Raw genomic sequence first — 24,521 nt, forward strand, 5'->3', positions numbered from 1 at the left:
TGGGAAGAAGGAGGAATTCCCTGATAGAGATGTTCTACTCAAACCCAATGCTAGAGTGGAGAAGGAACAATTCACTGAAGGAAGAGAGTGTGCAGGAACAAGATGAAGGAGACTGAGAGGTGGGAGAGTCCAAAGCAATAAACGTACACTGCCAAGCCCAAGGAAAAACAGTTACTTATGCACGGGCTGTGAATGCATACTTGTAGATAAAGCAAACACTAGCCTACAGATAGTACACGAGCCTGTTGTATAAATATTCAGTGGGCAGGTTCAAACGTCAGGAAAATAAGAATGATAGCTTTGTCCAAGAACATTTATTAATCTGCATGTCATCCCCCTTTGTTAAACAATAATCAGCAAGAATAATACATTGATTCGGCAGTTTAATATTAGATCACGAAAGATTACTTTCCTAACTAGGAATGAATGTGTGGTATGTCTGAACAAGAGAAGCAGATTGTCAGAAATCAATCACAGTCTTTAGAACAGCCATGGCAGCTGTTTTGCGAAACAAAAAGATGACAGACCTCCATAAACTCTGACAAGCAGCAGCCCCTGCCAGTTCCAGAGCTTTGCCAATTACTGTCATCTTACAGAATCCTTCCTGGAAAGACTGACTGACATGTGACTAAAACCCTGGACCATTTTCAGAGAGACACGGAACAGACGCTGCTCTGGCTGCTACGCCAGGCGCTCATTTTTAAGGTGAGGGATGTTGGGACCCATCAGAGGCTTTTAGGGTCCATATGACACCACTGTTCCTCTTAAATGCTCCAGTTAATGCAAAGAAGGCATCTTTCTCCGAGGTAAGTGGAGTCCTGGCATTTTGTTGCTGAGATCATTCCTGAACTTGATGTAAAGTGGTACAAACCATAAGGAATGAATTGAGAATTGAAGAATTGGTGAAATTTGGGAGTTTTAAGACAACCCTTGTGTGTATGTGTGTGTGTGTGTGTGTGTGTGTGTACGTGCTCAAGCGTGCATGCCTGTACACACACACAGGTGCGCGCACATGCACACAGTTGTGTACCAGCTTCAGTTCTGTCTGTTTCATATGATGATGGAAAGTCAAAAGCAAAGTTCACTGTTATCACTCGTTCTCCCCAGAATAGTGATTCTTTGAGTTGAGCTCATCCCAGTCAGCTGGGCACCTGTTAAAGCCTTGCCCAAAGAAGGGCGCATTCATTGCTTGTCCAGTGACAAATTGTCAGCCCAGGGAAAATATATACAAGTAACATCATACTGACTGAGCAGGTTGCATTTAGGAATATATGTTATATACGTGTAAATGCATGTACATGTATACATGTAAAAACTAATGAAAAAATAAGCCATCAGATTGAACGTGAGCAAGCAGGCATATATGGGAGGGGTTGGTAGGGGAAGTGGAAGGGAAAAATGGCATAACTATATTATATTCCCCAAAATAAAAGGAATAATAAGAACTGCATTTCTCCTGGTCCCAATACGAGAGACTTTGACTGTATCTACTTTCTAAGCTCTATTGGTTATCATATTATGGCTCATATCTTCTGATAAACTTCAAGGGGTAAGAAATTTCATCTCTGTACTTTACCATTCTGATCATAGATGGAGAAATAAAAAGTAAAACAAACAACCATTTCCTTCACCTCTCAAAACGTTTCACGTCCAGGAAATTTCGAGGGAAGGAAGCTCTGGTGGTGCTCCCGGTGTGGTCCTCCTATTCGATGTTTACCTCATGTGTGCCCCTTTCTGGAGAAGCGAATCCAGAGCTCACACGAGATCTCCAGCACTGCCCTCATCAATACCTCTCCACTAACTCCCCCTAAAGCGTGACTCTGCCAACCTTGTATCTGTGACCTACAGAAAACTGTGATTTTGTTTCTGGTGTGACCCCATTCTTCTCTATCGAGCTCTGGTCAGTCATTGGCATTCCCATGAACATGTTCCTCTTTCTGAGCCTTTGTCCATGCAGTCCTTCCCACCTGGAATTGTCCCTTTTATTGAAGTATACAGCTGTACTTAGATTCTATCTCATCATTTTAAAAAATCCACTATGGCTAGGTCTGCTTTCTCCATGAAGACTCCCGTGAATTTTAAGATTATTTTTATGGTTTGTTTTTTAGAATTTCATTTGAGTACAATGTATTTCATTATTCCTACTCCTCCTCTACCCCCAAAACCTCCTGTGTCCCCCAGCCCATATCCTCTTATCAAATCCATGCCTTCTTTCTCTATAACTATAATTGTTCTGTTTATATATATTTCACTTGAATATATTTTCTTCTTAAGTTACATGATTCTTATTTTGTACTTTTATTTTTTCTTCATTTTCTTGTAACCACTCCTACTTAAAGCCCTGTATAGTTCCTCCCACATAAAATGCTAAATAAGTATTCGTTAAGTTAAACTAAAAGTAGTCATCTTTGGATATTATATGTATGTTTTCAATACCCAAACTGTTTTGTCAAACCTTATTTAGGAACAAAGAGAAAAATCTCTCTCTCTCTCTCTCCGCACCATCTCCCCATCTATCAATCCATCATCTATCTATCTTCTTTCTCCCTATCTCTCTGTCTCTCTGTCTGTGTGTGTGAGAGAGAGTGTGTGTATATTTTATATATTCTCCATGTGTATGTGGGGGAATTATTGTCCTTTGAAAATCAATTAATATTAGAACTTAAAAATATGTTCAAGAAGGGGGAATGGGGGAAGGGTGGGAGGAGGTGAAAATTTGTAATAATAATAATAATAATAATAAAAGAATGTGTAGTAATGGTATTTAAGTGGGTGTGGCTCTGGCACATCCTGGTTAGTGCACCAGGGAGCAGCATATGTATAGTGTTTCTCAGTGTCGTTGCTGCGCTGGTTTTATAGGGTTGCTATAACATAATGCCACAGATGTGGTAGCTTTCAAGATGATGGCAACCCAGACTCTCACAGTTCTGGCAGCAAGAAGTCTGAAGTGTGTCAGTAAGACTAGGTTGGACAGTGTGTTTCTTTCTTGGCCTCAAACTTCTAGTGTTTTTTTTTTTTCATTCTGGCTGCAGCATACATTAAGTCTCCATCTTTATATCACCTAGTTGTATGTGATTCTTTTCCATGTCTTTCCTAAGATTCAGGACTCATGCTGGTGAATTTAGGACCCACTTGCATAATACAGAGGACATCATTTCAAAATCATTAATCAATTGTGCAAAGTCTTTTTCTGAATTAGTTACTACATTTAAAGGCTCCAGGTATCAAAATATGAACAATTCCCTTTTGGAGTTCACTATTCAATCTGCTACAGCACCTTGTGTGTTCTGTTCAAAGTTACTTCTATGTCATACACATAGCAACTTTCGCCTATTCCAGCAGTCTTCGGTCTCTTAGCCTATTAATGCCAGCAACTCTAATGTGAAGACCTCATCTGTGCATCATCAATTCAAGGAGTTCTAATCTTACAATGGGAAATGATTCTGCTCACGTATAGGTAAGATTCTGGATTCTGAAGCCAAATTCCTAGTTACGGATGGACCTGTGAAGCAGAACACAATTTATGTGCTTCGGAGATGGACTAGCGGAACAGGCCCAGAAGACATTCGTGTCCCCAAAGGACGCTAATGGAAGGAATATGGCCATATCCAGCTAAGACAAGTGTGAAATCCAGCAGGGAGAGTCCTGTCCAATGTTGGCGATCTAAGAATCAGTCCTCTGTCTCTACAGCAGCGCTGCAAGCCACTGGGCTGCAGTTCTAGTCTCGGAACATCAAACTTTCATTTTCACAACATTTGACATCTGTTATCGTGTCGGATTCATTCCATTTAGTCCATTGATTGTAGGTTTGAAGTTTGGAAGAATTCTAGGCCCCTTTTCTTATCTCCCCCTGTAGATCAAGCTAGACAAGTGTTTCTGTTTGGACAGCAATTTAAAAACTATTTTGGATTTATTGTATATGTTGTGAGGGATCTGGACCATTAGATGACAGAATTTTTTGCGATCTTTCTTTGACTTTTTTCTTTAGATTTGCTGAGATGGTTAAGTCGAGTCATGGTTTATACACATTCAGCCAAATACTTCACCAAAAGAATGTTTAGTCAAACTCAGATATTTCTTCAAAGCACGAGTTTTCAATGGTAAAGCGTTAATGGTAGGATTGTTTGATATCTGGATAGGCTGAGACCTCTCAAGTCATCAAATGCTGGCTTCTGTTTGCTTGAAGTTACTGTCTGAAATGATCCCTCTCATCTCACATTATTACTGTAGGTGGCAAGAAGAGAGCCAAGCTACACAATTAACACTTCATGGAATTCTCCTTCACTAAATTCGAATTCACTACTTTTGGTTCTGCCTTCCACACAAGTGTAAAAAACCACAGAAAATTCAGACCTTATCATTTTTGATATTATGTAACAGAGATTTCTGCTCCAGTTTCCAGTGATATAGTCCTTAAAGATAGCAAAGTCTTTCTCTATGTTTATTTTTTACTTCCTTCAGAGAAATCACCGTCTTCCCTGCCCCACCCCCATTATTTTATTACTTGACTAAACAAAAACTAAACATCACAGTGACATGCACATACGTGGAAGGACACACATACACTAGCAGAGCAAGCATTTCTCTTGATTTTATAATTTTTGTAAAAAAATAAAGTCTGTGCTTTCCCAGGTGATATGTCTCAAGGGAACAAATAGTCACACAGCTGAAAATCAACTTGTGAATGTCAGCGGCACTTGGGAAGTTCTGTGTCCAACTCCAGGCCAGGTTTCTGCCATCTACTAGAAAATAAATTAGTAACAAAGTAAAGGGTGCCAAGACTGGAAATTAATGTGTGCTTCTCCATGTGAACCAAAGTGTGAGGAAGCACTTCACTCCAAACAGAAACCAGCGAGTCTGGCATTGCCAATCCATTGCCAGTTTCTCCATATCCGAAGGGAGCGTCCTCCAGACATCTCAATCTCATGTTTTAGTCAGCCTGGTTATTCCATGTGTCTGGCTGGATGAAGTCCTGTTCTTAGGGGTGGCATAATGAAGGCCATTCCAACCCTGAGTCATTCAGGACCCAGATGCAAATGTCATCCCAACATCGGGGCAGAGGATTCAGTAAAGACTTAAGCAGGGTTTATCTATAGTGCACAATCTCTCACTTACCTAAGAGTCAGAAATGCCTCTGAAAACCTTTATGAGAGGCAGATTCAAAGTGTCAAAGGGCTGGACATTGGTGGTGCATGCCTTTAATTCCATCATTCTATAGGCAGAGACAGGAGGATCTCTGAGTTCAAGACCAGCCTGGTCTACAAAGCGAGTTCCAGGCAAGGCGGGGCTACACAGAGAAACCCTGTCTCAAAAAACAAAACAAAACCAAAGAAAAAACATGTCAAATGTACATGAGCATAGTTGAAAACAGCCCTATGCCTCTGTAATCTCCCAGTCCTAGACACAATTGAATCAAGCTGTGAAAACACTGGGAGAATGTTCCAGAAGACAGCTCCAGCAGGAAAATTGAAGAGGAGAGCTCCTGAGATGGACTCTACTTCCCCCTGAAGAAGATTATGGATATTCAAGACATGTCTGGATGCCATCAAAACTCTAGGTAGCCAATGACAGGGTGGCTCCATCATGCATATCTTAGACCTGCCTCAGGGGACCAGTTCATTTCTATGACAGGCACTGCCGGGAACTGGGTTACTTTATAGGGATGATGCTGAGTCCACAGCCATTAGGCTTAGTCAGCTTGGGTTGCATAACACAAAGTGAATGCTGGTGATGCTGGCTCTTATTTCTCAAACCAACTTGAAAATATAACAGCAAAAAGATGAATATAGAGGCAAGACAGTGAGGGTGCAGTTCCCATTGTGCCTAAAGCAATAGCTTGACCACACCCTGGGTGGATGGTGATGAGAACTGTGAAGCTGGCTTCCCAAACTCCGAGTGTTTCCCTGGCCTTCATACAGAGCAAACCATATTTACCAGACGAGACAGCCATATCTCAGTGGCTAGCACAGGGCCACCAGGGTTCTAAAAGTGAATGTCAACTGTGGAAGCAAGTCTCACAGAGCATCAATTTTCTCTCCCTTTATTTCTTACACTGGGGCTGCTTGGCTGTCTGTCAGCACCATCTCTGCTTTTGGTTCCTCACCCTCAGGCTGGCACTCTTGTCCACGATCACACACCAAGTTCCTGCATGAAGCTCGTTTGGACTCTAGGGTCCTAACTTTCCAAAGCAGGACTCCAACAATGTTTAGAACTGATATCTGGGGTTCAGGTGTGAGTAGAGTCCCACTATTGAAGCTGCCCAGATCACATCTGAGTGTTCCCAGTGTGTTCAAGCCATGGCTGGGTCCTCAGTGAACTATGGGGAGGATGGCACAGAGACTGTGACCAGCATAGCTTATGTCTGCCCTTTCAGGTTTCCCTGAGCCTGGCATAGGTGTCTGGGGCTTGTCTTGTTTCTGCTGCACAACCAATCCTGCCACAGATCTCTGGCTTTATCCTTCATCCTCTGAACTGATTCTAGAAGATTAACCTCCTCCAACTCACTCTCCAGGAAGGCATTTCTTTTGATGGCTTGGTGCAGTGTTGCTTCAAGTCTTCCAGGGACATGACTATAGTCATTTGGCTCTCCACAGGTTGTCATTGGCTTGCGTCAATTCCCGGATGGTTTTGCGGTTGATCATGAATGGCTTTCGTCAGAGCCAGGTCCTCCTCCAAGACTGAGATCTGCCAGTTGCTAACTCAATGTTGCGTTTCAAATATCTCCTCCACAGTTCCCATCTCCATTTGAAGGCAGTTGCTCTTGGAGTCTCCAATTCAGCTTCTTATTCCCAGCTTCCTTCCTGTGCTGCGGGACAATGGACTTGTACTTTTTAAAGATTTGCCAGTTCCATAGTTTTAATAAAATGCTGATTGACCAGTAGCCAGGTAGGAAGTATAGGAGGGGCAATCAGAACAGGAGAAATCTGGGAAGAGAAAAGGCTCAGTCTGTAGTTGTCACCCAGACACAGAAGAAGCAAGGTGAGAATGCCCCACTGATAAAGGTACCAAGCCACATGGCTAACACAGACAAGAATTATGGGCTAATTTAAGATGCAAGAGTGAATAAGAAGCCTGAGCTAATAGGCCAACCAGTTTATAATTAATGTAGATCTCTTTGTGTTTCTTTGGGACTGAACAGCTGCGGAAACTGGGCTGGACAGAAACCTCTGTCAACATTCCTGGAACTGTCAGAGCCTGTAGATCCTGGCTAGGTCTCTTCAGTAGTTTGTTTCTTCCTCCCCTGATCCAAAGCTCTTTCCTCAGTGGTGGTAAATGGGCCAGAATTTACTCTTTCTGTGGCCTGATGTCCCACCCAGGGGCCACAATCCCAGGCCCAGTGTAGGCATAGGCATAGGCCAGCAGTTGAAATCGGGGAGGGGGGGCATCTGGGGACAATGCAGAAACCTAGTGTAGTGGAAACTTTTTAGAATCTATGAGGGTGACTCCAGCGAAGTCTCCTAGTAATGGGGGATTCAGAGCCTGAACTGGCTGCCTTCTATACCCAGGCAAGGCTCCTAGCAATGGTACTGGGACACCAACCCACCCACAAAACCTTTGGCCTACAATCTGTCCTGCCCATAAGACTTTGCTGGGGTAATGGTAGCACAAAACATGTGGGGGTAACCAACAAATGACTGGTCCACCTTGAGGCCCATGCCAGGAGAGGGCGTTCACTCCTGACACACTGCCTAGATACCGGAGGCAGGACCCAGGATAGAACCAAACATAACAAGCAAATAAAGGTCAATGAAATGATTCCTAATGATATTCTGCTATACTCATAGATGGATGCTTATCCCTATTGTTATCAGAGGGGTATCATCCAGCAACTGACAACAGCAAATGCACAGATTTAGCTAAACACTAGGCAGAGCCAGAGGAAACCTTGAAGGAGAAGACAGGGTGGTCAAGGACACCAGGAGAACATAGGCCACAAACTCAACTAAGCAGGGCTCATAGGAGCTCACAGAGACTGAAACAACACACATGGACCCTGGGTGTGGGTCTGAGCTAGGTCCTCTGCATATATTTTATGTTTGAGTAGCGGGGACTCCTAACAGTGGGAGTGGGTGCTGTCTCTGACTATTTTGCCTGCACTTGGGACACTTTTCCTCCTTGTGGGTTGCTATGTCCAGCTGTAATATGAGGGTTTGTGCCTAGTCTTATTTTATCTCGTTAGGCCATGTTCAGTTAAACCTTTTGTTTGTTTGTTTTTGTTTTTAAAGGCAACAGAGGTGTAATTGCTTCTGGGAGAGCAGGGGGTGAGCTGAGAGGAGTGAGGGGAGGGGAAACTACAATTGGGATATAATTTTTTTTCTACATAAAATTTCTTATTTTTAACATCTTTTCTATTCAATCTGTGATTCTCAAAATTCTCTTATTCCTCTCAAAACTCTAGCCTCTACCCAAAGCCAACCCTAAAAATTTGGCTTAATTTTTACAGAAAAAATTGGGCATTTAATTTTTTTTATTATATTTATATATCTATTGGTGAGTGTGCTGAAGAAATTTGACCTGAGACCTAATACTAGCTCCAGCTCCAGAGTGTCTAGCCTTCCTTTCTTGGTGAATTATTTTAGAGATAAAGTTTATATTCTTTGCTTGCCACAGCTGTAGCTAACACTTCCAATACTTGTCTCTTTAGGGCTCTTCTGTAGCCATTTCTTTCTTCCTATGCTTCTCACCTAGTTCTAAGGGTTTTATCACTCAGAGCAAAACACAGGTGTTGTAATAGGAGCAGCGGGCTGCTTCCTGCCACCCGGCTAGCTTTACCTGAAATAATTACATGGAAATTGTATTCTTTTAAACACTGCCTGGCCCATTAGTTCCAGCCTCTTATTGGCCAGCTCTTACATATTGATCTAACCCATTTCTAATAATCTGTGTAGCCCATGAGGTGGCTTACCAGGGAAGATCTTAACCTGCATCTGTCTGGAGTGGGAGACTGCCCTGACTCAGTTTCTTTCTCCCAGCATTCTGTTCTGTTTACTCCGCCTATCTAAATTCTACCCTATCAGAGGGCCCAGCAGTTGCCTTTATTAGTTAACCAATGAAAGCAACAGATAAGATACAAGACCCACTTCCATCAAACAGGCAGAAAAAAGACAATAAATGTGACTGACATAGTGATTTTACAAACATTTGCAGATGGCTGTAAAACTCTTCACACACGAGTGAGTACATACCACGTTTGCCTTAGCTGTAAAGTAAAAGATAACCAGGCAACAATACACAGCTTCAGAGAGGCTAGGTAACAAGTGGACCAAAGGGGGATGCTTGGATTTCCCTGCGAAGGTGAAAGAGAAGCCATCTCCTGTGTAGGCTGTGGGGTGGGTAAGGATGGGAACATGAGGGATCAGATTGGGAGTAGAAGGAGGAGGAGAGTACTGAAAGTGATGTCTTCATTTGGGGGGCATTTGGGGGTTAGGTAGAAACCTGGTACAAGGGAAACTCCCATGAATCTACAAGGATGACCCCAGCTAAGATTCTTAGCAATAGTGGGTAGGTAGACTGAACTGGCCATTTTCTGTAAACAGACTAGTGACTACTCCAAACGTCATCCGGGAGTCTTCATCCAGTAACTAATGGAAACAGATAGAGAGACCCACAGACAAGCACTTGGCAGAGCTCAGAATCCTGTTGACGAGAGGGAGGGAAGGCTTGTATGAGCGAGGGGGGCCAAGGTCATCACAAGAGAACACACAGAAACAACTAACTTTAGCTCATAAGAGCTCACAGAGCCTGGACTGACAGCTAGGGAGCCTTCATGGGATTGACCTAGGCCCTCTACATATTGGTAACAGTTGTGTAGCTTGGTCTACTTGTGGGAATCCTAGTAATGGGAACAGGGCTCGTCCCTAATAATTTGGCTGTCTTTTGGGAACTGACTTCTCATTCTGGAAATGAGGTTGCCTTGCCCAGCTTTAAATCAAGGGGAGGAACTTAGTGCTACCTTAACTTGATATGTCCATGTCTCAACTGAAAGAGAGGAGGAGGGGCTTTATGCTTGGGAGGGAGTTATGATGCAGATGAGAGGGAAGGAATGGGAGAAAAGGAGGAAAAGGAAACTGCACTCAGAATTTAAAATGAATGAATAAATTTAATAAAAAATCAACAATAAATGTATATTGAAAAAACAAATAAGCAAGCAAACAAAAAGCCCTCTTTACATCCTTGGTTTTTGACTGACAGTTCCCAGCTTGGTCTGAAGCCAGAGGTTTTCACTTACTTAAGTAAGGGGCCTCTCTAATCACCCTTAGAATTCATTTTTTACTTTTCCTAGGCCTGTTATTACCAATTTGAAGGCTGAAGAAATAATAAATTTCTTTATGTTTAATGAAAACAGTCTTCCTCTGAGAGATAGCTTCGTCACTGACAATTTTCTCACATGTTTTCAGATAAAAGGGAAAATTACACAGATTTAAAGTTATAATCATTTTAATATTTCTAATATATAGCATCTTTCTAGCTGAGCAACATGATTTTTTTAAAAACATTATCAATATTCACAGCATGGCTGTCCACAATACCCAAGCTCATCATCCCTGATTGCATTTTGAATGGTTCATTTATTTAGTATGACCACAAGAAACTTCCCAGAATGATTGCTGTGGGTATATTGTGAATATGAAGGCGGCCAGCTGATTAAAATGACCCTAGAGAGAATGGCAGAAATCTTTCTCTACCCTCTATCTCTATATAAGGGAAGGTAATTTTATTGCAAAGAAATAAATCCCAGGAAGGAATTTGTTAAAACGAGCATGGCAGTAGTCTATGTTTTTGAATCTTTGCAGATAAGTTTCCTGGCTTTTTATAAAGAAATTTAGTATAGTACCCCAAACCAGTGAGTATTAATATTCAGATTTTGTCTCTGTGGCCACTCAGAGTCAATTAGGCACAAGAATGCACAATGATTTAGTAAATCCTGGGGTTTTGGAATGTAAGCAAATTGAGTGTGCCAGATGATATGACTATCTTTAATCCAACTATTCTGTGTTAACCATGAACAGGTGCTGCCATTTCTATGATGATTGTCCAATTCTGATAAGTGACAGCTCTGTCATTACAAAGGTAGAATCCTGTGCTGTGGGAGGAAGCAAGGTACTGCATGACTATAAAAAATGTAATTTTCTATTTTTAAGTCCATGACTGCCCCTAAATCCCTTGTCTCATTTCCTTCTAACAGCTGTCGCTGAATTAAAAAAAAAAGACAAAGAAAAAAAAAAAAGAAAGCCAAAGTGTCCATGAGAAAATAGCATGAGAGTTCTCAGGTTCTGACAGTTATGAGCACCTGAGCTCTTTCATGTCAATCCTTTGCTTCATAAGTTTTAAAGATATATGCACTGCTCAGGTCCATGAAACTTACCATATGACTGACATTTGCAGTGTAATAATGGTCAGTGATGCTCAAATAAAAAATGTTTTGATGCATCTGGGGTACAACTCAGGTATTGGTCTCCCAGTCATGAGGCCTTGAGTTTGATCACCACAACCAGTAGGAAAACAAAGCAAATGGAACATAAAAATAATGAAAATATTTGAGCAGATATTTATGCTTTATTAAGAACTAATTGTGAGGATGAACAAATATACACCAAATTCTTACTATAAACAAATAGAAATTAGCTTATTGATTTATTAGGTATTTATACCCTACTAGTTTTCTGACTGTGCACAAACCATTTGACCTCTTTGTATCTTAGTTTTCTAATTTACAAAATAGAGATCATCATGAAATGGTTAACTCAGTATTGTACGAGTGTAGTTTGTGTCCGTGGTATCCTGCAGTTGATATGATTATAACTCAGCTCTTCATGGAGGAAGCTGCCCAGGTGAACATAGAAAGGCTATATCAACGCTTGATTCTTACCCTGAGATCCTTCCCCTTGTCTACTGAAGGAAAAGGCATTAGAAATAGATACTTGCACTTCACTGCTAAACACGTAGAAATTGAAAGGCAGTGTTTGGAGGCCTATGAACATACACAGCAGCAAGTGTTATCTTTTCAGAAGAGTGTTTTGAAGAATAGCCAACTTCTGAGCTGAGCCTCAATGAACGGAAAAGGTACTTAGAAAGTGGAGACTCTGGAACTGTGGCCATGACCGCATGATGAGAAGCAACCATTTGAGCCTTGGATCCACTGGCACCTGGAAGATTGTTCACCAGAATCACAGACAACCCCAATTAGAAGTTGTTCATAAAAAGTGACCATTATCATGGTGGCTAAAAATAGAAGATATGCATAAGTGCTTGCTGAATTTAAATATTTAGCTATAACAAGTACAACAGACTAGAGAATTAGAAGAGAGAGGGAGATGCAAAAGGATAGCTACCTTTGCCTTATGACAGTATCTGGGCTCTGCAGCCATCTGAGTACAGACAAGGAAAGCTGCACATATGGGTATTTTATACCAGGCATGGCTATCCTGAAGTCACAGATACAGTGAAGCTATAGGTTATCTTTAGATAGGAATTTTGAGATATGTATGTGCATGTATGTGTGTGTGTATATTTTGCATATATAAAATAAGTAACTCAGTGTTTTGTCCAAGAAATTTTGGTAGACCCAATGTCCAAACTCATCACACATTTGTGGATAATTCTTGTTACATAAGAAAATTGTGATAACATTGGGCCATGGTGCAGTGATATATGGAGGTTAAAATTAACATTCTGTTCATTAGCTATCAATTTGCTTACAGAGAATTGTTTCTGGAATTCTACACACATTTTATTCTCTTTCTCTCCTAAAAAGACGTGACGATTTTAAGAATGTGTAATCGTTGCCCTCCAGGGTTTATAATGATCTAGAAGAGACCAGTTTGATAAGGGATAAAATGACAAGAGTTTATGAGAAAACCATAAGCACACTCTCACATCATTTTGTCATTTGGCTTACAGTTGACATGCCAACATCCATCAAAGCGTTAGAAGCTATACATTTTCATTTAAATATGTGGGCAATGGATGCATCTGTTCCTCAATTTCCAGGGGTCTAATTTAGTAAATACTAAGTATCTTGAGTGGTAGAGAAAGGGCAACTCAGTAAAAAAAAAAAATTGTCCTTACAGAAGGACAATCTCAGCGATAAATACTGCTGAAGACGTAAGTGAAATTAACTTCAGTTACTCAGTTGTTGGAAAAACTACAACATGATCACCCAATTTAAACCTGGCCAGAAAAGCCTCATGTCAAAGACATTTCCTAATTCCAAAATTAGAGTAAGAATTTAAGTTATATCAGAAATGATAGATGAATGCATTCAACACAATAGCTTGTTTGGTAAAAAGATTCATTCTTGTCCATAGGAGATCTCCAGATGATTTTTATTATGAATTATTCTCTTTCTAGTGTGAAGAGTATTTTGTAGAAATGACTGTTCTTAGCTGCTTAATGACTAAATTATTAAATATTCTTTCAATGTACCTTTGGTACTCCTTATATTAGAAGATGGATATTTGACAAGGTACCCTGAATATACAAGAGAGCAATAAAATTCTCACCAGTCAAATGTCTTTGCCATAAAGTATAGAAGATAAGACAGTATTTTTTTTTTTTTTTGAATTTTCGAGACAGGGTTTCTCCATAGCTTTTGGTTCCTGCCCTGGAACTAGCTCTTGTAGACCAGGCTGGCCTCGAACTCACAGAGATCCACCTGCCTCTGCCTCCCGAGTACTGGGATTAAAGGCATGTGCCACTACCACCCGGCCAAGACAGTATTTTTATGCCTGCATTTATGTGTGTCTGAAGATGCATGGGTGTATGTAGGTATGAATAACTGAGCATTTGGATATGGAGGTTAAAGTTCACCAATTGGATAGGCTGACCAATTAGAATAGTGAACACCAAGGATCTTCCTGTCTCTACCTTTGTAACACTGGGATAGCAAGCATGTGTCACCATACTAGGATTTCATGTGTTGGCAATGGATCTCAGGTCTCCATGCTTGCAAAGCATGAACTTGTGGGATTTATAAAGCTCTTTAGAGTTCTATAGAACGGAACTTTGTCTTCCAAGATTGCAAGTAAGTATGCAAAGTTCAGTCCTGAATATTTAGCATTTAGGTGAATAAGTGTTGTAATGTTTGAGGTGATAGTAATTATGGCCATGAAAATGAAGACCTAGCTGGAACTGTCAGCTAAACATCTTAAGTGAATATGACACATACGTTAACATAGTAGTTTACACATGCAGGAATTTGCTGGAGATCAGGCTGCAGGTATTCTTCTGAGAAGTCCAGAAAATGGGACTTAGAAGCTCAAACCACACTTGGATACTAATCCAAAAGTTAGTGACACTTGCATTTCTATTCTGGAACTTCCATTACTGTTATCTCTTTAAGCCATTGTCTCTTTTGCTGTTGTTTCCAGACATTAAATATTCCCCATTGATTCCTGATTCTTTATGTCAATTGATTTCTATCTATAAGTCCCATGTTTGTATGTCTGATCACATACTAGCTCCATGAAAGGTTAGAAGGAATTTCTGATTTCGATCCTAGATAGGTGGAACATGATTCAAGGAATACTCTGAATAATACTCTCAATAAGTTATCTGAGCGCTCAGTAGATGCTGGCTGCATCCATGAGAAAATAATTGGTAAGACAGATAATATTAGTATTTAAAGGGTCTTGTTTGTGAATCTTACACATGTTTGGAAACAAACTGGAGGCACGATTACATGAGAGTAGATGTTTACCAGTTCTTCTAGTATTCTTTGCTCTTTTCAAAGAATGTTAATAAGGTCTTGATTAATCCCTAAATCTCACTGTAATTTTGAGATAATGTATCTCTCAGCTTTAAGTCACAGTTAGATCAATATTATTATTACTGGTACCAGATATCAATCCCACAGGATTGAAAAATCCACCATTGAAAAATCTTTGATATCTTAACCGCCTGGGGTGGTTGGAATGAGAATGTCCCCCATTTTCTCATATATTTGAATATTCAATTCCCCAGTTGGTGTAATTGTTTGGGAAGAATTAGAAGGTTTGACTTTGTTGGATGAGGCATGTTACTCGGGGTAGACTTTGAAGTTTCAAAAGCTCACACTTTCCCCCAAATAGTCTCTTCTCTTCTCTTCTCTTCTCTTCTCTTCTCTTCTCTTCTCTTCTCTTCTCTTCTCCTCTCCTCTCCTCTCCTCTCCTCTTCTCTTTCCTTCCCTTCCCTTCTCTTCTTCTCCCTCCCTCCCTCCCTCCCTCCCTCCCTCCCTCCCTCTTTTTCTCCCTCCATTATTCTTCTGGATTGATGAATCATTTGTTGTCATTATTATTAGGTTTTTCTTACTTTGGAAGCTTTTTTGAGTTTCTTTGAATCCTAAATGTTTAGTAACTTAAATATAATAAACTGTAATATTATTTCCTTTAAATTTTTCTTATATGAGCTGTATTGCTTTATCAAAAATTTAAATGATGTAAAGGTATTTTTGAGTATATAAAATCTAAGAATTTATTTCCAAACTGGCATGAACTTGCACTATGGGATGTTAAATTTTCTTAAAAAAAAAAACAAAAAATAAAAAAAAACCCTTACTAAGAAAGATCAGGTCTACGGTATTTTCTGATTTCTATGTGGGAAATGTTGCAGCAATGACTAATTTTATGCCATCAACTAACAATGCAGCCCTGAAGACAGAAAATGGACGAAATGCATGTGATGGGCTCTTGCAAGCCTGTGTGGACTGGCTGCAGCACATCTTAACTTTATGACAAGAAGCGTTGGAGAAAATTGCTAAGGTAGAAGAAAAATGACAACAACTGGAATTTGCATTTGCATAAAGTAATTTAAAAATCTTAGCAATGGAAAATATGTAGGTAAACACTGGGTATTCCTTTACTTAAATGCTTTAAAATTAATTTCTTTATTCAGACACCATTTAAGCAACTGTTAAAAACATGTGAGGACACCAGGAGTAAAAAAGTACAGATAATAAATAAGTGGAAAGATATGGAAAGTACAATTTATAAATAAACTTTCCTCAAAAGGGCAAGTACAGAAAATAAAATAACAAAATGGATAGTGTAATTAGAACACTTAAGTTTGGCAATGTTATTCATCAATTCATCATTGAAATACTTCAGTAATACAGCATAAATTATCAGATTGCAAGAAAACATGACCAATCTCTAAATTAGTTAAAATATTTTTTTTTCAGGACTGGGCACAGGTTGCACAGTCTCCTACCACTGAATTGCACACTCAACCAAATTACATACTTATTTATAAAGAAAGCCACCTAGTATATAAAGCCTTTATATTTGAAGAATCTTGTAATCTGTTTTTTTCTCCCAAATTACCAGGTACTTGTAATAGCTCAGTGAGACACTGAGGTGAAGATACATCTGGAATACCTGATCCTTAAATGTAGGGATAAATTGATTCTACTCTGAGATGGGAAACTGGAATCAGAATCTGTGGTGGGGACTACCAGTCCTCCATTTTACTAGCTAGCTGACATTCTGTAAGCCACAAGACTTAGCATTTTTTTTCTTAAACAGTGGCTTCTTTAAAAACAAAACAAAACATAACAAAAAAAAAAAAAACAAACAAAAAACACAGAGGCGACATCAGTGCTATCCGATAAATGCTTAAAATGTTTGTAAGGCTTATAACTCCTCCAAGCTTTTAATACTCCCTCAGGGTGAAACAGGAGGTATCTATATTTTGAGAAAGTTCCCCACAGATTCCAATGAGTAACTAATTCCTTAGTCTTCAGCATACATGGAGGTATTCATGTATGCTGAATGCATTCATGGCAGTATTCCTGTATGCTGAACTCATTTGTGGATCCTTCATTTTTCCTTTTCAATGTATGATTACTGCCTTCATCAATGAATAAAAAAAAGGAATGAATGAACAGTAGTTCATGCCAGTAAGCATGTATGAGATTTCTGCAGTATTCCAGACTCTTAGTTTGACACAGTTACTGTATAACTATAAAGCAGTTTATTAAACTTGCCAGTTCCATAAAATTTATTTAAGATGGTGGATGTAATAAATATGTTGTGACCCACATAGAGGACAGGCTCCTGACTTTTTTTAAAAAATGAATGTAACCAGTTTAATCAAGACTGAAGAGTTTTCTATTAAATATAAATCATCTTCAGTGACAAACTGATATCATTTACTGAAAGACCCCAGCTTAGCTGCTGTAATGCCATTTTGCAAAGCCTTCACACAAATAAATGTAAGTTCAAGGTAAAGTCAGTACTCCTAGGTGGCCAAACAGGATATCTGTGGTCAGATACCAGGCCTAGGAGAGGAACGAACAGTTCTGGGAAAAACTACATGTACCCTAGATAGGGCCAAGTCTGTTATTATTATCAGACCTTCATGTCTCCGGGGAACTTGTCCCCTAAATGAACCCATCGCCTCATTTGAACTGACCAATGAGATCCCTGTAACCATGCATTGCTTCTGTATGCCTGCTTTTGCTACCCTTTTCCTATAAAAAGACCTTCTCCCAGCCTGCAGGCGCGCAAGTCCTCCGAAAGGACTTTGCTGCCCACAGGTACCTGTGCCCACCCAATAAACCTCTTGCTAATTGCAGCCAGTGGTGTCGACTGTTCCTTGGGTTAGGGGTCTCCTCCTGAGGGAAGGACCACTCTGAGGGTCTTTCATTACGTCTGACCATGAACAAAACTCCCTCGAGACTAACAGTGAATGTCACAATTGTGGTTTGGCCTCGTCTCATGAAGTTTATGAAATATTTTAAAGGTGTATTTTAGGGAAAATAACACAAAGTTTAACTCTATAGTTTTTACATTCTTGGATTACAGTTCACTTTAACACATGTTAGTGTCTTTTGGATGTCAATGACATGGACTAGTGTGTTGAATTAACCTGTAATTCTACCCAGATTCATGGTGGTATAAAGTCTCACTTCCACAAAGTCCTTTCTGCATGTGTTTTATGATTCTCCACTTCATTCAGATCTAACATTGGGTTGTTCTCCACTTCCTGAAAATTTCCATGACCTATCTCGCCCCCCGTTTGGCTTCACCTCATCTTGCTATTTCTTTCCAGTTGATACGCTATAAGCAGCACTCTGTCACTATGGTGGTTTCTAGAGGCTTTCCTTTCTAGGTGAATGCATAGATCCTATACAGAATCTATTATAGGAACTCATATTTTGTTTATGCAACTGGGTTCAGTTTAGCAGAACTGCTTAGGGACTGTTCTGTGTTGCCCTGGTCCAGGGCGGCTGGCATTGAACTGTTTGAGAAAAAAAAAAAAAACAATGAAATCTGGTTATTGAAAAGAGAGCACTACATTAGATTTACTGGTTCACAAAGCTGGAAAGTAGGTCAGTGCCCAGTGTTCCTGTAATTGCTGCTGGCTCAGTTGCAAACTCAGTGGCAGACCTTGAGGACCAGACAGCCATTCATTGCATTGGGGTCAGGAGTCCCTGACAGATCAGGCCAGTCCTGCTTAGCCCTCTGTGTCTAGACCAGACCCATCCTTGCAGCCTCTATCTGGTTTCTAGGAAAAAGTTCTCGGCTACAGCATGTGTTTTGTTTTAGTTTTAGTATGTCAGAGATGCTTCCTCTAATTATTTTTCCATTACTTTTTTCCTTTCACAAAAGATTTTACTCTGTCCTTCCCCTGAGATTTCTTGAGAACTCATTTTTAATATGATGTGTTTCAAAAGACTGTCAGAATTAAATCATGGCAGAAAAATTGGGGGCTAATTAAGCCAAGAGTGGGTCATGTTCTAGTTTCTTGTCCTTCGTCAGAGTGAAGGTCTTATTAATTGCAAGGTTTAAGTTAATGAACTAAAATTTTAGTCTACTAATGATGAGCATTGCCACCTCGCATACAGGTCACAAATGAGACCTTTGCAAACACCACTGAAGAAAGTCAATGGTTATCTCAGAAGAAAGGAGGGAAGGACGTGCAATGACAAGTCACAGGCAGGATTGGCACAAGTATGATTAAATTATCTGTGATATATAGTGTATGATTTTGTGCTCCTCGGTGGACACATGACTTTTATTTAATCATGGCCAGATCTTATTGAATTCAAGAAGTAGGTGAAGCCATCCCTGGCTTCACGTTTCATGTTTCCCCTCATTACCCCTCCTCTCAGTATCTTTCCTTCTTGTCTCTGCTCATTGCTGGTCTCTTATTTACTTGTTGGTCCATGAGCTTAACCCATGAGACCTAACGCAGAGATTCAAGTGGTTATGTTGCCAGGGCAACACTGCAATCTGTTGCTTTTTCTGAAAGACTAAACAGCCTTTCTGGGAGAAGAACCTCACTCTCAGGGGCAAATACTGAGAAACCTGCCAGGGAGCAAGAAAGAATGATTTGAATATGTAGCTTATAAGTGTAGCATCACCATATTGTAAAGGACGGTGAATCCAAAAACCCTGACAAGTGGTCCTTGGAACATAATAAGGTGAAGAAATACCAGAATTTGTTGATAGGGATTTTGTGATTTTGCAAAGTGCTCTTACACAAATTTTTCTTTTAAATATTCTTGATATAGTTATGTGTTTGAAAAAAATCAGATGTAACTATACTGCCTGTGTCAAACGAGGAACCACATCTGAGAGACCCAGGCATCAGCATAATATTCACAAATGAGTGTCACCATAAATCAAGTATATTGGTGCATTATGCATGTATCAAGTCATGTATGTGTGTGTGTATGTGTGTGTGTGTGGTGTGCATGTGTGTGTCCATGTGCATGAGTGTGTTTGTGTGTGTATGAATGCACTGTCATTGTCATTAATGCCATTTTACTATTTGTAGTAGAGAGTTCCCTTTTGGAGCAAGTCTACTTAAAGCCATAAAACTTAACCTCCCTGCTCCCATATACCAAAAAAGAAGCATACATTTCTTTTTTATCTCTTAACTTATGGCCCCTAGAAAGAAAAGCAGAGGAAAAGTCTTAGCTGCTAATATTTTTCTGTCTGTACAATCTCAGAAAATCAAATGAAAGTAACAAGGCAGGAAAAGAAGGAATGTTTAGTGGAAGCGTTCATGTGCCTCAATTTCTGCTTCAGAAGTGATAGGGTCACTCTTCTAGCCAACAATTGCCCCTTGGAGGGAATCCTAGGTTGCAGACACTTTGTAGGTGATGGCAGATGCCTAAGACAGTACCATAGTTTTCCTTGAACTATCCACAAACAGGGAACCAACAGAAGAGCAGTACAATGGTTTGGTTTCCTTGTTCTATTCAAGGTAACTTTGAAAGTCTCATCTCAATTGAGCTACCATGGAGTCAGCTGGGTCTCAATTGTGGTGCATCATTGCCTCCTTACTCCACTTGACCCCCTTTCCCCTTCCCATCCCTACTCAGGATCACACTTAAACCTCCTTCTTGGTGATCACTGTCTCAATCTGCTTCCTCTGAAAACCATATATTGAGTTCTGCACCAAGGCTATGTTATTTCTCCTGACTACTATCATTATATAGACATAGGCCATCTGAATCTCTCAATGTGTTATTACTCCACTCGAATTCCCCAGCAGAGATGTTACCAGGCTACTGCATTGCTCTCTGAGGCTAGCGCTTTCTAGATTATATTTGGCAATGGTCCTATACCATTTCTAGCACTTCTTTTTCAGTTGAATATGTTCTTTGGTCTCATGTAATATTGAATCATATCTCATGTTAGTGAATCAAACACCCTTTCAGCTGTATATCTATCATGTGGCGGTATAAAACAGATCAGGAAAAACAAACATATCAGAACATGCTTATTTCTGTGAAAGTGAGTATGTACTCATTCAGACTTAAGGAATAACATAGACAATTGGACAACAAGTAGATTATTCAGTGAAGATGTTGTAACAATTTATAGTTTGTCTGTATACATGACAGCTTAGACATTTGGCAAAAATCAATAAGAAATTGAGCAAGACAGTTAGGAGTGGATGGTACTAAGTTCATAATTTTGCACTCCGTTACTATGCTCGCTTTACCATATTCTCATTACAGCTTTAGTTTTCTGTTCACGATGTTTTCCTCTTTTCTTCTACAGGTATTGGTTGCAGGAATAATTTTACATTCCAATACGTAATTTTTTCCTCAAGGTCTGCTTCCCAATGGCTGTAACTTATAACAAGATATATAACCATAGGAAATTCAAACAAACAGAGTGTATCTTCAAGATGATCACACTGGTGAACAGATAGTCTTGCTTTCTTAGTTATTATAGGACATTTCTGGAGAGATATGAAGGGATTGCATCTCAAGAGAATCACTGGGAGTAGGGAAGACTTGGAGCAACTGATGCACAAAAGGCCCCTCTGTCCTTCCATTGGTTAAGTTCTGCCCCACTGGACAATACTTTCATTCTTCTAAGTTGGCCACTCAACCAAGCCAGATGATCCCCAGGGAGCCAGATAATTTTCAGTCCAATTAAACAATACATCAGGTCTTAAGGAGTTCTTGTCAGGTAATTGCACATAAGTGGTCTTTTCAATGACAGTAGAAGTAGAAGCAGTAGTTTGAGTTTCTGACCCCTGACTATCATGAGGTATTAATACTACTCTGCACATTAAAACAGACAGCCAGAGAGTGGGTAGAAAGGGATGATAGAGGTAGGATGGAATATGAACTCTGAGCAGTACAATAATTTGAGGTGTGTGTGTGTGTGTGTGTGTGTGTGTGTGTATGGTGTGATGCTTTCTGTGATGTACCTATATGTTTATTCTTGTAAGAAGAACCTACTTTTTCCTCCCCTTGTGGAAGGGTAGAAACAGAGTAGTAGACATGGTGAGTCGTAGTCACACAGTTGCTTCTTGGGAAATTGGTTCCAAGATCATTCCTGTAGAAACTAAAATTGAGTCCTTACAGAAAAGGCTGCATTATTTCTATATAACCAATACACATGTCCCATACTATAAATCATCAAAAATTCTCAATTCTGAAACATTCTAAAAGCTGAAACTTTCAGAGAGGGACATTATGTCACAAGGCAAAACCGCATCACATAGGTTTGATTGGTTGCAGTAAAAATGTAGGACACACACACACACACACACACACACACACACACACAGGTTTTGGGTACACATATACATTTATGAAATTAAAAACATTTATTGTCCCAAGAATTTTGAAGGATGGCTACTAAAACTCTTTCTGATATGCATGATATGAAAATAGATTTTATACAGTACTGCTCAGGGAATAAAAAACCATGCATGTTTAATATAGTTGTAATTGTTTTTCAAAGTATTTTCTGTCCATGCTCAGTAGAATCTGCGGATGTAGAACTTGTACTACAGAGGGCTGGCTGAGGTAATAATAACAAGGCATATGACAGCATCAGGTTTTGCTGCAGACACAACAGACAAAAATATTTCATTGAGAAGGAATGCAGAACAGCCCCCCCCCAGTCACCTCAAACATTTCAGCATGTTCTCCTTCACTAGAGGAGAGAATGTGATGGTTAAAATGAGCCGTACTTATTTCTGCACTGAGGAAGGTTGGGAAGAAGCCAATTATTCTCGACTTTGAAGGACAGAGAGGTTAGACATAATCTTCTTTACTTTATAAGTCAGGAAGTAGATCCAGAGGGAAATATGAGTTCTCCATCTGCTTTTACATTAGGAGGAAATGATTAATAAAGAAGTGATAGTATTAGTGTTGAATTAAGTGATGTCCTCATTAAAGCCTCATCTCTCACAAAAGAGACAGGTATGGCTGGAGATTCGACTTTGGCTGCATATCCATTGTATCCAACAGATCTCACATTCATTATTTTCTCTAATTAACTAATTAATTTTCACAAAACGCTATAAGGTCGATATAATTTCACCTGTGAATTGAGAAGTTTAGATCTTATACAAGTCTAGAATAATAATTAGCCACTTTTGGAATCCAAACCCGACTTCAGATCCCAGATATCATGCTCATAAACCAGTTTCACCCTCCAGCAGTGAAGCAGTTAAAGAACATGGAAACCAAGGACAATGGAATCATATTTTTATCTTAATATCCCAGCTCCATTTCCTTTTCCTTTTAAATAATTTTAAAACATCAAAGATCATAAAACAGTGGCTTTTTTCCAAGTAAATAAAAGCCTAGTCATCTGTTTAAATCCAAAATGCTGGCTTTATTAGAGTAAACACACCCCGAAAAGGAGCACCCCTAATAGCCACGCCGCTACTTGGAACAGTGGCACCTGGCTTTTCCCGTACCAAGATCTCTTTCGTTTTCCCGTACCAAGCTTCCTCCTACCTGAAAATTCAAACATTCAAGAGAAAGAAGAAAGGAAAACCACTAAAGGCTGGGATAGGTCTCACTCTCTGAAAAAAATCTTTAATAGTTCTGAGAATAGTAACACACACAGTGAGTGGGGACAAAAATCACTAAAATGCTGACAGGGTACAGCACAAGAACTGGAGCTGCTTCCTTGAACTGGATCAAGCTGTGGTAAGCATCTGGAGCTTTCTGGGCCACTTGGTTTATATCGGCTCCTTGCACATAGGGAGGCAACGTGTGATCTAGAAAAGTCATACGCAAGTGGAACTTGGAGGAAGAATGAACCAATGCCTTTAAATACAGCTGTCTGACCTTTCCCGGGACAACGAGCTTTTCTCTTAGCTAAGTGATTAGACTCCCCACTGTCTTCATCTTCCTTTCTCTTTGCCATGCTTCTGCCATGCTAAATATTTATCAGAGATCGACATATGCCATAAATACTTACTTTCTGAGTCTCCTAACAGCTCTGAAGGAGACATGATATTATTTTTTTCTTTATAGATGATCAGAGAACACACAAAACATTTAATACTGATCCTTGTTTACACAGCAAGTGGTATTGGAGCCAGAATGTGAACCCTAGCAACCCACTCCAGAATCCATGCCCATAAATAACAGTGTTATTTTGTTGTGTAAAATTATAAATTGTATATGCTACTTGTTTACCGATTTGATTAAACATTGTTCTGTTTTGTTTAGAAAGGCTACTAAAAGTACTTGCCCCAACCCAAAACTCTTTACACAGCATTTAGTTGACTTACCCGGCTGAAAGAGCTGCCATGAAACCGTACATCCTTAGCCGCACTACTAGACTTTGGTGTGTGGAGGACTTCAGGATGACAAGCTGTACTTGTTTTATTGGTTGATTATTTCTTCCTCATCTCTGGTCACGGGACCATCCTCAGCCTTCCAACACCCCATGCTCTAGTCATACCATAGAATTTCCTCCTTTTGAGTCTGAGTTCTGATCTTCTCCCACCTACTATGTTCTCCAACCTTTCTAGACCTTGGAAACACATTCTTATCTTATAGCCATTAAGTAATAACATAATTTAGTTATGAATCCTTTGTCCCCTCCAGCTGAACTTTCCTTGAGGAGTTTTATTCTTTTTCTGTCATTTCCTGTAGGATGTTTGTATATATTAAAGACACAATATTAACATGAATCTTTTCCCAACAGAAACTGAAACATGAAAAAAATACTTTTAAATATATAATGATATTAAAATGTGCTCATAACTCCTTTTGGGAGAGATTCTCTTGAGCAGAGTTCATAGTTCTGTCATGTTTACCTTAA

The 24,521-nt window shown here is 39.7% G+C and overlaps 1 pseudogene; it reads right to left on the bottom strand.

Annotated features, from left to right (window-relative positions):
- Nucleotides 1–5,823: 5,823 nt before the first annotated feature.
- LOC121463265 lies at nucleotides 5,824–23,615 on the bottom strand (annotated as a pseudogene).
- Nucleotides 23,616–24,521: the final 906 nt, after the last annotated feature.

The sequence above is a fragment of the Microtus oregoni genome, unplaced genomic scaffold (assembly GCF_018167655.1).
Source record: "Microtus oregoni isolate MIOR12 unplaced genomic scaffold, Mior012 000026F_ref0000081, whole genome shotgun sequence".
NCBI classification, from domain to species: Eukaryota; Metazoa; Chordata; class Mammalia; order Rodentia; family Cricetidae; genus Microtus; species Microtus oregoni.